Raw genomic sequence first — 19,377 nt, forward strand, 5'->3', positions numbered from 1 at the left:
AAAAATTAGAAGGAACATGGAATCCTATGGTCACATATGTTGTGAAATACCAGATTAAAGAACTAAAACTGATGTTCCCACTGGAATAGGAGACTGTGAAATCTCTCAGAAGGGATCAGTCTGTATATTTTGCAAAATTATCTGACCTAAGTGCCCCACCATCTTTTTGAGGAATAGTCTTAGAACTGATGGACCATGGAGCTCCTTGAGAATTTCCCATGTAGGTAAATGGAGTGTCATCTTGCAGTACAGTGTGTGCAGGAGCCAAGCTATGTTTTGTTCTCTTCAAGAGCCCTCACCTTCCTCTTCATCTCCCCCACCTATGGTAGATCATCAGTAATGTGATCTTTTTAATGAACCCCCATTTTATTGTCAGTAGCACAACCACATCTCTGCATTAAGCATGAGCTGTTTGAGGTAGACCTGTCTGCCCCAAGCCCAGATCCTCTTAAGTGGTATCCTCGTTTCTTCCACAAATATTAATGAGAAACTACTATGTGCCAGTCTCTGCTCCATGTGCTTAGGATACATCCACTAATGAATCCAACAAGACTTCTATCTTCATCATTCTATTAGGAGGAGAAAGACACTATACAATAATCATAATATATAAGGAAATGGAATAGTATTAATATGTTAGAAGGAAAAGGTTAGGGAAAGCAAGATTCGGACCTTAGAAAATAGTTTCAATTTTACATCAGGAGGTAAGAACAGGCTTCATCAAGGTGGAAACCTTTGAGAAAAGAGTGGGAGGAGGTGATGGAGTGGACACCTTAAGGAATGTTTCCCTGGTCGAGGTGACAATTCTTGCAAAGGCCCTCAGCTGGGAGTGTGCCTGATATGTCCCAGGAACAGGAGGTCAATGTAATTGAGGCAAATTTGAGTATAGGTGAGAGGGAAAGAAAATTCTGAGATCAAAGGAGTAATGGGGTCAGATCACATCCTACTTGACCTGGAATCTTGGGATGGCAGAGCCAGAATGGTCCCCAAAAACTGTGTGATAACCCACCACTTGCTGGACAGATGAGAAAATGAGGTAGATAGCATGGGAGCTCTCCCCAAGTGGTGCTAGGGTAGAATCTGGTTCCTGGACAGTTTCTCAAATCCAACTCATGCTAGTGTAGACCTCACCTGGTCCAGGAAGATCAACATCAGGCAGGGACACCCAGCTCTGGGTGGCTGCCACTACAACATTCTCCACCAAGGTTGCTGGCTCAGAGTTCAGTTTCTCCCTCCATCCCTGGAAACTCCCTGACCTTGGCTCCTGCGCTATCCCAGCCTGATTCTGATCATGACATTAGCCCATCCACTGCTGCCTTTCAACTGGTGCTTGCTCCCTTTGCTTCAATATCTCTCTTTCCTAGGTTACGAGGTTAAGTAAAACTGTTAGTCACTCAGTCGTGTCCAACCTTTTGTGACTCCATAGACTGTAGCCTGCCATTTTCTTCTGTACATGGAATTCTTCAGACAAGAATATGGGAGTGGGCTGCCACGTCCTTCTCAGGGAATCTTTCTGACCCAGGGATCAAACCCAGGTCCCCTGCATTGCAAGAATATGCTTCATCATCTGAGCCACAAAACCCCCAAGAAGAGCCCTGAAAAATGAGCCTCAACTTGGGTTTCAAGAAACAGACAAGGGAGATGAGGAAACTGAGGAGGGGGATGAAGGGGAGCAAGTGTGGAAATTACAGAGTCATGCTGCCAGTCCCCACACAGACATACTCTCCAACCCAGGTCAGCCTGCAGGACAAAATAGAAGCAGAGAGTCCATGGCTTCACATGAGGTGCTGAAGATTGAAAATCTGACTTATGAAATCAGAAGGCAGTACTAGACTAGAACAAGCTTAACCATAAAAAGAAATATAGCCCCACACTTTTTATCCAATTCCAAACCTCCCTTCCCCAGTTCTAACATGACTAGACTTTCCAGGAGTGAGTGGATCTCAGTGGGTTCCTACTCTTGCTACCGCCTCTTCCTTTTCTTTCTCATTGTATCATGATGAGCTCAGCCAACACAATTTCTCTCTCTCTCTCTCTCTTTCTTTCTCTCCCCTCACTCCCACATTTAGGCTTGCTGCAATATCCTCTGTTGCTATTTTTGCCTCCTAGAAGTTGATTATCCCCTTTTCTTCTTCTTTGCATTTCTTCTCAATCAAATCCTTTCAAGGTACATGTTTGGTTCCATCCTGCTAGGTAAAGGCTATGTATTCAATATATTCAGACAACCAAAATAATAAAAAACTATCAGTAACCTTTAAGGCATTGCTTCATTAATATTAAAAATAGAGCTAGAACAAATAATTTCACAACTTGTATGGAAATACAAAAAAAAAAAAAACTCAAATAGCCAAAGCAATCTTGAGAAAGAAGAATGGAACTGGAGGAATCAACCTGCCTGACTTCAGGCTCTACTACAAAGCCACAGTCATCAAGACAGTATGGTACTGGCACAAAGACAGAAATATAGATCAATGGAACAAAATAGAAAGCCCAGAGATAAATCCACTCACCTATGGACACCTTACCTTTGACAAAGGAGGCAAGAATATACAATGGATTAAAGACAATCTCTTTAACAAGTGGTGCTGGGAAATCTGGTCAACCACTTGTAAAAGAATGAAACTAGACCACTTTCTAACACCATACACAAAAATAAACTCAAAATGGATTAAAGATCTAAATGTAAGACCAGAAACTATTAAACTCCTAGAGGAGAACATAGGCAAAACACCCTCTGACATAAATCACAGCAGGATCCTCTATGACCCACCTCCCAGAATATTGGAAATAAAAGCAAAAATAAACAAATGGGACAAATTAAAATTAAAAGCTTCTGCACAACAAAGGAAACTGTAAGCAAGGTGAAAAGATAGCCTTCAGAATGGGAGAAAATAATAGCAAATGAAGCAACTGACAAACAACTAATCTCAAAAATATACAAGCAACTCCTGCAGCTCAATTCCAGAAAAATAAACGACTCAATAAAAAAATGGGCCAAAGAACTAAATAGACATTTCTCCAAAGAAGACATACAGATGGCTAACAAACACATGAAAAGAAACTCAACATCACTCATCATCAGATAAATACAAATCAAAACCACTATGAAGTACCATTTCACACCAGTCAGAATGGCTGCGATCCAAAAGTCTACAAGCAATAAATGCTGGAGGGCGTGTGGAGAAAAGGGAACCCTCTTACACTGTTGGTGGGAATGCAAACTAGTACAGCCACTATGGAGAACAGTGTGGAGATTCCTTAAAAAACTGGAAATAGAACTGCCTTATGACCCAGCAATCCCACTGCTGGGCATACACACCAAGGAAACCAGAATTGAAAGAGACACGTGTACCCCAATGTTCATCGCAGCACTGTTTATAATAGCCAGGACATGGAAGCTATCCTTCCATCAGCAGATGAAAGGATAAGAAAGCAGTGGTACATATACACAATGGAGTATTAGCCATTAAAAAGAATACATTTGAATCAGTTCTAATGAGGTGGATGAAACTGGAGCCTATTATACACAATGAAATAAGCCAGAAAGAAAAACACCAATACAATATACTAACGCATATATATGGAATTTAGAAAGATGGTAATGATAACCCTGTATGCGAGACAGCAAAAGAAACAGAGACGTATAGAACAGTCTTTTGAACTATGTGGGAGAGGGAGAGGGTGGGATGATTTGGGAGAATGGCATTGAAGCATGTATAATATCATATATGAAACAAATCACCAGTCCAAGTTCGATGCATGGTACTGGTTGCTTGGGGCTGGTGCATTGAGATGGGATGTACCAGAGGGATGGTACAAGGAGGGAGGTGGGAGCGGGGTTCAGGATGGGGAACACGTGTACACCCATGGCAGATTCATGTTGATGTATGGCAAAACCAATACAATATTGTAAAGTAATTAATCTCCAATTAAAATAAATAAATTTATATTTAAAGAAAGAAAAAGAATGCAAAACAGGAATACAAAATTAAGGATGAAAGTCAAATGACAAATTAAAAGGTGTCAAATACCATAAATATAACCAAACAGTGAAAAATTACATAGCCTATTTCTATTAATATCTTCCCTATTTTTTTGGTTGTATACTCCATATGATCATCTCTTCAAATGACAATTCTGTAATATCATTTTCAAGGAAAGAAGGTAAAGCAATTCAAATGCTTTTTGAAATACCATTATATTGGATTGAGATACATAATTGCTTAATCAAATTACCTTTAAACTACCTACAATAACTTATAGGTGAATATGCATAGCAGTTTAGTCATGGGAACACATAGGTTGCTTTGCTGTGATTTTAGGGCTTTTGAATGTCATTTTTTTTTCTCTCTCTGAAATTGCCAGGCTTCATCAGGACAAGGCATCTCAGATATGCTAAGATTGGCCCCATGGGAATTGGTTGGGTTCCTCCTCAGTTTTTATGTTGGGAGGCATAAAAATTCAATTTGGCATGCACAAAACTCCTACTTTGCAGTTTGTAGTAGTGTTACTGTTTTGTGCCCTACTAACACAAGAAAGTGAAAGGAATGCTAGTCGCTCAGTTGTGTCTGATTCTTGTGACCCCACGGACTGTAACCTGCCAGGCTCCTCTGTCCATGGAATTCTCCAGGCAAGAATACTGATGCAATTGGAGAAAGGTGGGAGGGGGGTTCAGGATGGGGGACACATGTATATCTGTGGCTGATTCATGTGTGGCAATGTATGGCAAAACCACCACAATATTGTAAAGTAATTAGCCTCCTATTAAAAAAATATATTAATTTTTAAAAAAAGAAAAAAAAAGAATGTTTGTGTCTATGTTCATCAGGGATATAATTTTATTTTTTATCTGGTCTTTTATCTGTGTCTTTATCTGGTTTAGGCATCATGATATGTCCAGGTGTGAGTTTATAGGGGTTCATTTGTTTGAATCTTTCTGTAATCCCTGTACCTGGATTTCTGTTTCCTGCTTCAGACTCAGGAAATTTTCAGCCATAATTTCATCAAATACATTTTCGCCTCCTACCTGTCTCTTTTCTCTTTATGAGACCTATGATGTGAATGTGAGTGTGTTGAATGCTGTCCCAGAGGTCCCTTAAACTATCTTTTTGCTGTTCTGATTGAGTGATTTCTATTATTCTATCTTCCAGATTAATTATATATTCTTCTATGTCACCTCATCCTATATTAATACACTCCAGTGTAGTTTTATTTCATTATTTTATTTTCCAGTCTGACCAGTTCTTTGCTATATTTTCTTGTTGCTGTTCAGTCACTCTGTCACGTAGGACTCTTTGTGACACCATGGACTGCAGCACGCCAGGCTTCTCTGTCCTTCACAGTCTCCCAGGAATTCTCACTATGTTCACGTGTTATTTTTCCCAGTTCCATTAGAATTCTCTTACTATTGCTTTGAACTCTTTATCAGACAAATTGTGTCTGTCTTATTAAGGTCTTTTCAAGGTCCTTTTGTTGTTGTTGTTGTTCTTTCACTTGAAACACATTCCTCTGTGTCCTTGTTTTGTTTAATTCCCTGTGTCTCTATGAAATTAGGCAAAACAATTGCCTATCCCAGTCTTGAAGGCATATCCTTGCGTGGGAGTGTCCCTATGCAATCTGCATCTAGCCAATGGCTTTGGTGGGAGAGCTGGATCTTAAGTGAGAGCAGGCTGCGTCTTTCTCTGGGGTATGCTGGCAGCCACCACTTTAGTGGGAGCTAGGCTGGAGGTGTAGGAGCTATAAACAGAGCCAGGTAAAGCTCCTATGCCCTAATGGCTGCCACCACCCTACTGGGGGCAGAGGGGGGCTCAAGGGGCTAGAGCAGGAACCCAGAAGGAGTTGAGTTTCTCTCAGTGTGATGGCACTGTCTTCTTTGGTTTGGGACATGGTCAGGAAGCCTTGGGCTCCTGACAGCTTGGGGATGTACTTCTGTGTTGGTGCCATTTTTCCCTGATGTGTGTGCCTTGGAGAGTTGCTCAGTCAGGGCCAGAGGGGTAGATGCTACATCACTGAGCTGGCCCAGCCACCTCCTAAATGTGCACAATGACACACACTCTGGTGATGGTTATTTCTGCCCTAGAGATAGCTTTCTCACTCTGGAGTGTATGCAGGGATACATGAGTTGACAATGGCTGCCTCTACCCTGTTAAAAGACAAGTTCAGGGTCCAAGCTGGCTCCATTCTTTCCAAGTGTGCACAATGACACACACTCTGGTGATGGTTATCTCTGCCCTAGAGATAGCTTTCTCACTCTGGAGTGTATGCAGGGATACATGAGTTGACAATGGCTGCCTCTACCCTGTTAAAAGACAAGTTCAGGGTCCAAGCTGGCTCCATTCTTTCCAAGTGTGCACACTTTCATTCACAGCCTCTGAATTAGTGGGGAGCAGAACTGGAACTAGAGGGACTGAATCAGGAACCCACTGTGTGCCCAGTGGGGAAGGCTGGGTAGTCTTGTCAAGCTAGCAAGAGTCACAGGCAGTTTTCCATCTGCTGCCTCCAAATGGTGACTGAGAGTAAGCATATATGTGTGAATGCTCTTCAAAATTTCGGTCTTTCTTCATTAAAGCACTCTAATAAGCACATGGGTATTCAAACCAGCTAAGGAGGTTTATCTTCCCAGTGTCAGAGCCAGGGCAGCGTGTTTAATATATGTCTCATACTCCCCTCATCCCCAAGGGGGATTCTTGAGCCTCTGCTACCCCTTCTCCTCTCTGTGCCCCCTAATAGTGCCATAAGACATGACCAAAACACTTCTTCTTTCCTATCAGACTTCATGTATCCTTTCTCTACAATCTTGGTTATAGACGAGCTATTAGGAAGCTGGAGCCATGTATGTTTCAGGATCTCTAGGGGTACAGATGGGAATTTCCTTGGCCTGGTCCCTGTCTAGCAAGTAGTCCATGGATGGCAGTTGAAAGAGAGAAAATGGCTAATATGGAACCCTTTAGGTAGCCCCAGAGATGCAGATGCAGGGTATCTGTATCATCAAGAATATTCTTGGTCTGCGACTGGGACAGAAGGGGCACATTTACATGGCCCTTTCAGAATCTAGTCAGACCAAGTTTGGTAGGCTTACCACAAAGTTTCCCTACCACAGAGGGCATGCACCACTTTCACAGGCAATATCAGGGTCCACAGCCAGGGCAAAGGTCTGTATATCTATTACCTGATGCACAGGTGGACATGATTTTTCCTGGGTCTTCTGCCTATGTTGGTGACAGGCCCACAGCCAAAAGGGGTTCTAACTGACTTCTCAGAGGTAGAGAGCTGATTCTATTTCTGAGGCCAGGACCACAGTTAATCAGTCAGCTTCTTCCTTGGAAGTTTATGCTTCATTTCTATTCATTTGGAGATTTGACTTAACATTATGACATGCATACTTAATTCAAACCCTACATCAATACCTCTGTCCACCTCCTGAAACTGAAAAGAACCTTACAACACTTTCATTCTTCTCTCTCTAGTCCTAAATGCCTCTTTTATCCAATGTTTGTGTTCTGTATTTTCACTATGACACTTATAAATTCTTCACACCCAAGTTCATTCTATGGGTCACTGTTATCCTGATACCAAAACCAGACAAAGATATCACAAAAAAAGGCCAATATCACTGATGAATATAGATGTGAAAATCCTCAATAAAATACTAACAAACTGAATCCAAAGACACATTAAAAGGATCATATACCATGTTTAAGTAGGACTGATCCCAGGGATACAAGGATTCTTCAGTCTATGCAAATCAATCAATGTGATAGGCCATATTGCCAAATTAAAGAATAAAAATAATACACTCATCTCAACTGATGCAAAAAAGCTTTGATGAAGTTCAGCAAAAACCATACAATCACCTAAATTAATGCAGAAAATGCTTTGACAGAGTTCAACACCAATGTATGATAACAACTCTCCAGAAAGTGGGCATAGAGGGAAACTACCTCAACATAATAAAGGCCGTATACAACAAACTCACATCATTCTCAGGCTCACCTGTGGCTCAGCTGGTAAAGAAGCCACCTGCAATGCAGGAGACCTGGGTTTGATCCCTGGGTTAGGAAGATACCCTGGAGAAGGGAAAGGCTACCCACTCCAATATTCTGGGCTAGAGAAGTCCATGGGGCCTAAGAGTCAGACACGACTGAGCGACTTTCACTTTCACATCATCCTCAATGCTGAAAAACTGAGAACATTTCCTCTAAGATTACAAACAGGAAAAGGATGTCCACTCTCACCACTATTAAACATAATTTTGAAAGTTCTAGCCATGGCAATCAGAGAAGAAAAAGAAATAAAAGAATACCAATTGGAAAAGAAGTAAGACTGTCACTATTTGCAGATGGCCTACTATACATAGAACATCCTAAAGATGATACTAAATAAAATTACTAGACCTAATCAATGAACTCGGCAAAGTTGCAGTATAAAAAAATTAATACACAGAAATCTCTTACATTCCTAGATACCAACAATGAAAGAGCAGAAAAAGAAACGAAAGAAGCAATGTCATTTACCATTGCATCAAAAAGAATCAGTCTTCTAGAAATAAACCTACCTATGGAGGAAAAAGATCTGTACTCAGAAAACTGTGAGATACTGAAGAAAGAGAACAAAGAAACAAACAGATGGAAAGATATATCATGTTCTTGGATTGGAAGAGTCAGATCAGATCAGAACAGATCAGTCGTTCAGTCGTGTCCGACTCTTTGAGACCCCATAAATCGCAGCACGCCAGGCCTCCCTGTCCATCACCAACTCCCAGAGTTCACCCAGACTCATATCCATCGAGTCAGTGATGCCATCCAGCCATCTCATCCTCTGTCGTCCCCTTCTCCTCCTGCCCCCAATCCCTCCCAGCATCAGAGTCTTTTCCAATGAGTCAACTCTTCGCATGAGCTGGCCAAAGTATTTGAGTTTCAGCTTTAGCATCATTCCTTCCAAAGAAATTCCAGGGCTGATCTTCTTTAGAATGGACTGCTTGGATCTCCGTGCAGTCCAAAAGACTCTCAAGAGTCTTCTCCAACACCACAGTTCAAAAGCATCAATTCTTCGGCGCTCAGCCTTCTTCACAGTCCAACTCTCACATCCATACATGACCACAGGAAAAACCATAGCCTTGACTAGATGAACCTTTGTTGGCAAAGTAATATCTCTGCTTGTGAATATGCTATCTAGGTTGGTCATAACTTTCCTCCCAAGGAGTAAGCGTCTTTTAATTTCATGGCTGCAGTCACCATCTGCAGTGATTTTGGAGCCCTCAAAAATAAAGTGTGACACTGTTTCCACTGTTTCCCCATCTATTTCCCATGAAGTGATGGGACCAGATGCCATGATCTTCGTTTTCTGAATGTTGAGCTTTAAGCCAACTTTTTCACTCTCCACTTTCACTTTCATCAAGAGGCTTTTGAGTTCCTCTTCACTTTCTGCCATAAGGGTGGTGTCATCTGCATATCTGAGGTTATTGATGTTTCTCCCGGCAATCTTTATTCCAGTTTGTGTTTCTTCCAGTCCAGCATTTCTCATGATGTACTCTGCACATAAGTTAAATAAGCAGGGTGACAATATACAGCCTTGACGTACTCCTTTTCCTATTTAGAACCAGTCTGTTGTTCCATGTCCAGTTCTAACTGTTGCTTCCTGACTTGCATATAGGTTTCTCAAGAGGCAGATCAGGTGGTCTGGTATTCTCATCTCTTTCAGAATTTTCCACGGTTTATTGTGATCCACACAGTCAAAGGCTTTGGCATAGTCAATAAAGCAGAAATAGATGTTTTTCTGGAACTCTCTTGCTTTTTCCATGATCCAGCAGATGTTGGCAATTTGATCTCTAATTCCTCTGCCTTTTCTAAAACCAGCTTGAACATCCGGAAGTTCACGGTTCACATATTGCTGAAGCCTGGCTTGAAGAATTTTGAGCATTCCTTTACTAGCATGTAAGATGAGTGCAATTGTGCGGTAATTTGAGCATTCTTTGGCATTGCCTTTCTTTGGGATTGGAATGAAAACTGACCTTTTCCAGTCCTGTGGCCACTGCTGAGTTTTCCAAATTTGCTGGCATATTGAGTGCAGCACTTTCACAGCATCATCTTTCAGGATTTGAAAGAGCTCAACTGGAATTCCATCACCTCCACTAGCTTTGTTCGTAGTAATGCTTTCTAAGGCCCACTTGACTTCACATTCCAGGATGTCTGGCTCTAGGTTAGTGATCACACCATCGTGATTATCTGGGTCATGAAGATCTTTTTTGTACAGTTCTTCTGTGTATTCTTGCCATCTCTTCTTAATATCTTCTGCTTCTGTTAGGTCCATACCATTTCTGTCCTTTATCGAGCCCATCTTTGCATGAAATGTTCCCTTGGTATCTCTAATTTTCTTGAAGAGATCTCTAGTGTTTCCCATTCTGTTGTTTTCCTCTATTTCTTTGCATTGATCGCTGAAGAAGGCTTTCTTATCTCTTCTTGCTATTCTTTGGACTCTGCATTCAGATGTTTATATCTTTCCTTTTCTCCTTTTCTTTTTGCTTCTCTTCTTTTCACAGCTATTTGTAAGGCCTCCGCAGACAGCCATTTTGCTTTTTTGCATTTCTTTTCCATGGGGATGGTCTTGATCCTTGTCTGCTGTGCAATGTCACAAATCTCATTCCATAGTTCATCAGGCACTCTATCAGATCTAGGCCCTTAAATCTATTTCTCACTTCCACTGTATAATCATAAGGGATTTGATTGAGGTCATACCTGAATGGTCTAGTGGTTTTCCCTACTTTCTTCAATTTAAGTCTGAATTTGGCAATAAGGAGTTCATGATCTGAGCCACAGTCAGCTCCTGGTCTTGTTTTTGCTGACTGTATAGAGCTTCTCCATCTTTGGCTGCAAATAATATAATCAATCTGATTTCGGTGTTGACTATCTGGTGATGTCCATGTGTAGAGTCTTCTCTTGTGTTGTTGGAAGAGGATATTTACTATGACCAGTGCATTTTCTTTGCAAAACTCTATTAGCCTTTGCCCTGCTTCATTCCGTATTCCAAGGCCAAATTTGCCTGTTACTCCAGGTGTTTCTTGACTTCCTACTTTTGCATTCCAGTCTCCTATAATGAAAAGGACATCTTTTTTGGGCGTTAGTTCTAAAAGTTCTTGTAGGTCTTCATAGAACCATTCAACTTCAGCTTCTTCAGAGTTACTCGTTGGGGCATAGACTTGGATTATTGTGATATTGAATGGTTTGCCTTGGAAATGAACAGAGATCATTCTGTCGTTTTTGAGATTGCATCCAAGTACTGCATTTTGGACTCTTTTGTTGACCATGATGGCTACTCCATTTCTTCTGAGGGATTCCTGCCCACAGTAGTAGATATAATGGTCATCTGAGTTAAATTCACCCATTCCAGTCCATTTCAGTTCACTGATTCCTAGAATGTCGACATTCACTCTTGCCATCTCTTGTTTGACCACTTCCAATTTGCCTTGATTCATGGACCTGACATTCCAGGTTCCTATGCAATATTGCTCCTTACAGCATCGGACCTTGCTTCTATCACCAGTCACATCCACAACTGGGTATTCTTTTTGCTTTGGCTCCATCCCTTCATTCTTTCTGGAGTTATTTCTCCACTGATCTCCAGTAGCATATTGGGCACCTACTGACCTGGGGAGTTCCTCTTTCAGTATCCTATCATTTTGTCTTTTCATACCGTTCATGGGGTTCTCAAGGCAAGAATACTGAAGTGGTTTGCCATTCCCTTCTCCAGTGGACCACATTCCGTCAGACCTGTCCATCATGACCAGCCTGTCTTGGGTATCCCCACTGGGCATGGCTTAATTTCATTGAGTTAGACAAGGCTGTGGTCCTAGTGTGATTAGATTGGAAGAGTCAATATTGTGAAAATGACTATATTACCCAAAGCTATCTGCAGATACAGTGTGATTTCTTTCAAATCACTCATGGCATTTTTCACAGAATCAGAACAGAAATTTTACAAGTTGTATGGAAACACAAAAGACCTCGAATAGCCAAAGTAATCTTCTGGAAGAAAAATTGAGCTGGAGGAATTAGGTCTCCTGGCTTTAGATCATATTACAAAGCTACAGTCATCAAGACAGTAGGGCACAGGCACAAAAACAAAAATATAGATCAATAGAACAGGACAGAAAGCCCACAGATAAACCCACACATCTGTTGTCACTTAATCTATGACAAAGGAGGCAAGAATATACAAGAAGAAAATACAGTTTCTTCAACAAGTGGTTCTGGGGAAATTGGACAGCTCCATGTAAATGAATGAAATTAGAAAACTCCCTAACACCATACACAAAAATAAACTCAAAATGGATTAAAGACCTAAATGTAAGGCCAGACACTATAAAACTCTTAGGGGAAAACATAGGCAGAATACTCTTTGACACAAATTGCAGCAAAAAATTTTTTTCAATCCACCTCTTAGAGCAATGAAAATATTAATAAAAACAAAATAAACAAACATAACCAAATTAAACTGAAAAGATTTTGCACAGAACAAAATGAAAAGACAACCTTCAGAATAGGAGAAAAATACTTGCAAATGAAGCAACCAACAAGGGATTAATCTCCAAAGTGTACAACAGCTTATGCAGCTCAATATTAAAAAGCAAATCCCACTGCTGGGCATACACACTGAGGAAACCAGAAGGGAAAGAGACACATGTACCCCAATGTTCATCGCAGCACTGTTTATAATAGCCAGGACATGGAAGCAACCTAGATGTCCATCAGCAGATGAATGGATAAGAAAGCTGTGGTACATATACACAATGGAGTATTACTCAGCCATTAAAAAGAATACATTTGAATCAGTTCTAATGAGGTGGATGAAACTGGAGCCTATTATACAGAGTAAAGTAAGCCAGAAGGAAAAACACCAATACAGTATACTAACGCATATATATGGAATTTAGAAACATGGTAACGATAACCCTGTATACAAGACAGCAAAAGAGACACTGATGTATAGAACAGGCTTATGGACTCTGTGGGAGAGGGAGAGGGTGGGAAGATTTGGGAGAATGGCATTGAAACATGTGAAATGTCATGTATGAAACGAGATGCCAGTCCAGGTTCAATGCACGATGCTGGATGCTTGGGGCTGGTGCGCTGGGACGACCCGGAAGGATGGTGTGGGGAGGGGGGAGGGAGGAGGATTCGGGATGGGGAGCACATGTGTGCCTGTGGTGGATTCATTTTGATGTTTGGCAAAATTAATACAATTATGTAAGGTTTAAAAATAAAAAATTTTAAAAAAAAAAAGCAAATCAAAAAATGAGCTGGAGATATAAATGAATCTATTTTCAAAGAAGACACGTGTGCCAGAAATCCATAAAAAGTTGCTCAACATCACTAATAACTACATTATCAAACAAATCAAAAATAAAAATAAAAAGTGTGATGGAGGGAGGGGAAAGAGGCTCAATGGGGAAGGGACATATATATAATTATGACTGATTCATGTTTTTCTGTAGCAGAAACCAACACAACATTATAGAGCAATTTTCCTCCAATTAAAAAATAAATTCAAATTTTTTAAATCTATAAACAATAAATGCTGTTGAGGGTGTGGCGAAAATGGAACCATTCTAAATTATTAGTGGGAATGTAAATTTGTACAGCCACTATTGAGGACAGTATGACGGTTCCTTAAGAAACTAAAAATACAGCTACTATAGTATCCAGCAACCCCAATTCTGGTCATATATTCAGAAAAAATCATAATTTGAGAGGATATATGCATCCCAATGTTCATTGTACCACTATTTACAATGACCAGGACATGGACACAACATAAATGTTCATCAACAGAAGAATAAATAAAGAAGAGGTGGTACATATATACAATAGAACATTACTCAGCCATAAAAAAGAATGAAATATTGCCATTTGCAGCAACATGATGGGCCTAGTGATTATATAGAATGAAGCAAGTTAGACAATGACATATATCATAATATCACTTAAATGTGAAATCATAAAAAGTGGTAAAAATGAACTTATTTACAAAACAGAGACTGAGTCACAGATGTTGAAAAGAAACTTAGAGTTATCAAGGGAAAAGTATTGTTGTTCAGTTGCTCAGTCGTGTCCAACTCTTTGTTACCCCATGAACTGCAGCACGCCAGGTTTCCCTGTCCTTCACCATCTCCTGGAGTTTGCTCAACTCATGTCCATTGAGTTGGTGATCCCATCTAACTGCCTCATCCTTTGTCATCCCCTTTGCCTCCTGCTTTCACTCTTTCCCAGTGTCAGGTTCTTCTCCAATGAGTCAGCTGTTTGCAGCAGGTGGCCAAAGTATTGGAACTTCAGCTTCAGCATCAGTCCTTTCAATGAATATTCAGGACTGATTTCCATTAGGATTGACTGGTTTGATCACCTTGCAGTTCAAGGGATTCTCAAGATTCTCTTCTCCAGCACCACAGTTCAAAGGCATCAATTCTTTGGCTCTCAGCCTTTTTTATTTTCCAGTTCTAATATCCATACATGACTACTGAAAAAAACATAGCTTTGACTATAATGCTATGTAAGCAAAGCAGTGTCTCTGATTTTTAATATGCTGTCTAGTTTTGTCATTGCTTTTCTTCCAAGGAGCAAGCACCTTTTAATTTCATGGCTGAGGTCACCATCCACAGTGATATTGCAGACCAAGAAAATAAAGTCTGTCACTGTTTCCATTGTTCCCCCATCTATTTGCCATGAAGCCATGGGACCAGATGCCATGATCTTCATTTTTTGAATGTTGAGTTTTAAGCCAGTTTTTTAATTCTCATTTTTCACTTTTATCAAGAGGCTCTAGTTCCTCTTTGCTTTCTGCCATAATGGTGGTTTCACCTGCATATCTGAGGTTATTGTTAATTCACCCCACAATCTTGATTCCAGCTTGTGCTTCATTCAGTCTGGCATTTTGCATGATATACTCTGCATATAAATTAAATAAACAGACTGACAATATACAGCCTTGATGGACTCCTTTCCCAACTTGGAACCAGTCCATTGTTCCATGTCCAGTTCTAACTGCCGCTTTTTAACCTGACTACAGGTTTTTCAGGAGGCAGGTAAGGTGGTCTGGTATTCCTGTCTTTTTGAGAATTTTCTAGTTTGTTGTGATCTATACAGTCAAAGACTGTAATGTAGGCAATGAATCAGAAGTAGATATTTTTCTGGAAATCCCTATCATTTTCTATGATCCTACAGATATTGGCAATTTGATCTCTGGTTCCTCTGCCTTTTCTAAATTCAAGTTGTACATCTAGAAGTTCTTGGTTCACATACTGTTGAAGCCTGGCTTGGAGAATTTTGAGCATTATATTGTGAGCATGTGGAATCAGTGCAATTGTGCACTGGTCTGACCATTCTTTGGCATTCCCCTTCTTTGGGATTGGAATGAAAACTGACTTTTTCCAGTCCTGTGGTCACTGCTGTGTTTTCCAAATTTGCTAGAATATTGATTGCAGCAATTTCACAGCATAATCTTTTAGGATTTGAAACAACTGAGCTGGAATTCCATCACCTCTACTAGCTTTGTTCATAGTGATGCTTTCTAAGGCTCACTTGACTTCATACTTCAGAATGTCTGGCTCTAGGTTAGTGATCACACCATCGTGGTTATCTGGGTCATTAAGACCTTTATTTGTATAGTTCTTCTGTGCATTGTTGCCACCTCTTCTTAATATCTTCTGCTTCTGTTAGGTTCATACCATCTTTGTCCTTTGTTGTGCCTATCTTTGCATGAAATGTTCCCTTGGTATCTCTAATTTTCTTGAGGAGACCTCTAATCTTTCCCACTCTATTGTTTTCCTCTATTTGCATTCTTCACTTAAAAAGGCTTTCTTATCTCTCCTTGCTAGTCTCTGGAACTCTGCATTCAGATGGGCATATATGAATGGGAAAGGAGAGGAAGAGGTAAATTGGGAGATTGGGATTGACATATACATTCTACTATATATAAAAATAGATAACTAATAAGAACATATTTATAGCACAGGGAACTCAATACTCTGTAATGACCTATATAGGAAAAGAATCTTTTAAAAAGTGAATTTATGGATATCTATAACTGATTCACTGCTGTGCAACAGAAACTAGCACAACATTAACACAAGATTGCCAGGAGAAATATCAATAACCTCAGATATGTAGATGACACCACCCTCATGGCAGAAAGCAAACAGAAACTAAAGAACCTCTTGATGAAAGTGAAAGAGGAGAGTGAAAAATCTGGCTTAAAACTCAACATTAAAAAAATGAAGATTATGGCATCCAGTCCCATGACTTCATGGCAAATAGATGGGGAAACAGTGGAAACAGTGACAGATTTTATTTTCTTGGGCTCCAAAATCACTGCAGATGGTGACTGCAGCCATGATATTAACAGGCACTTCCTCCTTAGAAGAAAAGCTATGACCAACCTAGACAGTATATTAAAAAGCAGAGACATTACTTTGCTAACAAATGTCCATCTAGTCAAAGCTATGATTTTTCCATGGATGAGAGAGTTTGACCATAAAGAAAGCTGAGTGCTGAAGAATTGATGTTTTTGAACTTTGGTGTTGAAGAGGACTCTTGAGAGTCCCTTGGACTGCAAGGAGATCAAGAGAATCAATCCTAAAGAAATACAGTCCTAAATATTCATTGCAAAGACTGATGCTGAAGCTAAATCTCCAATACTTTGGCCATGTGATGCAAAGAATTGACTCATTTGTAAGACCCTGATGCTGGGAAAGATTGAAGGCAGGAGGAGAAGGGGACGATGGAGGATGAGATTGTTGGATGACATCACCAACTTGATGGACATGAGTTTGAGCAAGGTCCTGGAGTTGGTGATGGACAGGGAAGCGTGGTATGTTACAGCCCATGGCATCACAAAGAGTCAGACATGATTTACAATGGAACTGAACTTAACACAACATTGTAAATAACTTTATTCCAACAAAAAATAACATTTTAAGATTGTAAATTTTTGTTATTTTTATATAGTCAGTGCTAAGTTCTACTCCTTGTTTAAGCTTTCCTCACTTTTTCCACTCACTATTTCTTTATGTTTTCAAACTTCCCTATGGGTGGTTTTCTAATGAAGTTATGTTTTGTGATTAACTATTGGTGGTAACATTCTCAGTTTTAATTTGACTGGAAATATCTTTATTTTAACTTTTCCTGAACGACAGGGGCAGACCTTGTCTAGAGTAAGATATCTGGCACCCTGCTTCCACCACTTGTCAAAGAAACACCACAGGACCACTGGTGGAGACAGGCATACTCTTATCCCAGTGAACTAGGGACCATGTCCTCCTGCACTAAGTGGTCCTTAGTGTAACACTCAGTCAAGAAGGTCACTGCAAACAGGCACAAGCTCCCAAGGTTATGACTTGGGTTGGTTTTCTCTTCAGGTCACTCCCAACAGGCACAAACTTTGAAGGTCATGACTTGGATTGGTTTTGTCTTGGACTCCAAGAGTAATGAACCTGGACTGACTCACAAAGACACTTCCCTGGAATGCAGTCTGCAGATAAATTAAATCTTATTATAATACCATTTGATTTTACATATGTGATGTCAATCTTATCAATACAAACTTAGATTCACCAATCTCTTTTACCTGTTATTTTGCCCTAATTTTCTCCTTAATCCATTCCTCTCTGTTCTTGCTTCAAATATTTTTCATTTTGTACTCTAGGCTTAATTCCTTTCTATATGTTTTGAAAAGTATAAACATAGTTCTCTGAAGTTTCCTTGCAGCTTTTTATAGTTAACTGTAAAAAGTGGTTTTTAGACTGCGGTTTCCTGTTAGTGGCCTCTGCTGACTCTGTCTCAGAGAGATATGCATTTCCTAACAAGCTAGTAATTTTCTGCTATTATCATACATACAGTAGCAATTGTTCTCTACAAAAATCCATACACATGATCTGATATGGAAGTTTCCTTACTGGTCTGTTTACTGTGTGCTCCTACCAAAGCCCTATAGGCTCTATTTTAAAGTATTTTTTGAGTTTTAGTCCATAGTGAGAAATCACACTCACAGTTATATTTAGTGCAGGCTTGAGTGCCAGTTTCTCACAAATTTATCACAGATTCCTCCCATACAGTGCGGGTGGCAGCCCTCAAGCCAATTTCCTATAAGGCAAATACTTTCTCCCCCTTTATTTACCCCAGCTGCTTATCTGGCCTTGTGCAATACCCCTAAAGGTCAAAGTCACACGTAAAATTCTATCCCTCCTTAGGCACATATAACATTGGCCTCTAAGGGACAGATAAGTTTCTGACAACTCCATGGGATATGAGAAGTTTAAATCTCATGCACCCTTTTAACCCTTAGTTCTCTCTTGTTTCTGTAACTGGAGTATCCTGAATCTAACGTACACAATTTAAACATTAAGTTTAATAAAGCACTGTAGCTACCTAATTAAACCACTTTTATTGTATAGCTATCAAGCATCACTGTATAGTCAGAGTTTGAGGAGGTTCTCCTGAGTCAGTTCATGTGTCTTCTTCTCTGGAAAATTCTAAAGTATTTTTCCACTCTTATAATCCTTGCTCCCCACAGCCGCCAACACTTGAGGCTGAAGCAGCCATGACAAGGCAGAAGCTAGAACTCAACTGAGAAGGTGAAACTCTATATTCATCTTTTAACTTCAAAATATGCCGACTATATTTTATGGATTTTAAAAAAGAGATTCGTGTTTTCCAAAACCAAGGATTGTAGATTCAGAGCAAAAATATTTTTCAAAAAGTACTGATAACAAACTAAAAAGATGCCAGGCGAGCTGTAGAGCTGAGATGTGGAACAAGCCAGGTGACAGAAACTCCAAACACATTAAGAAGGGGGCTGCAGCAGAGGCAGCAGAGACTTCCCGGGTGGTGCTAGTGGTAAAGAACCTTCCTGCCAATGCAGGAGGCGTATGAGACATGGGTTCTATCCCTAGGTCAGGAAGATCCCCTGGAGGAGGGCATGGCAACCCACTCCAGTATTCTTGCCTGGAAAAACAGAGGAGCCTGGAAGCCTACAGTCCATGGGGTTGCAAAGATTCAGACAGGACTGAAGCAACTCAGCACACACATGTGCACACTGCAGCCAAAGGAGCTTTGGTGACTCTCATAATTCATCTGGAATGTTAGTTCCATCTCCCAGAAAGTCTTCATAGATAGGAGTCAAAGCATGGTGCATCTAGGCAGAAGAAAAACCTCAAAAGTATTTCAAGTTCCCATCAACCTTTACACAATGATAGGGAGATTCAGAGGTTCTCACGGATCCTTAAAGGAGAAAGAAAGTGCTGGGAGGATCATGTGGCAGAATATGCCTGAGATGAAAAAGGAAAGATGAGAGGACATAGATCTCACTCCAGGAGGCAGTGTGGGCTGTCTC

The 19,377-nt window shown here is 40.3% G+C and overlaps 1 protein-coding gene across 6 annotated transcripts in view; it reads right to left on the minus strand.

The window, feature by feature from the left end:
* LOC109579165 (SLAM family member 9-like) overlaps positions 1 to 19,377 on the minus strand; it is a 108,755-nt gene that overhangs the window by 63,171 nt on the left and 26,207 nt on the right. The window lies entirely within an intron of this gene.

Source organism: Bos indicus, chromosome 3, assembly GCF_029378745.1.
Source record: "Bos indicus isolate NIAB-ARS_2022 breed Sahiwal x Tharparkar chromosome 3, NIAB-ARS_B.indTharparkar_mat_pri_1.0, whole genome shotgun sequence".
Lineage (NCBI taxonomy): Eukaryota > Metazoa > Chordata > Mammalia > Artiodactyla > Bovidae > Bos > Bos indicus.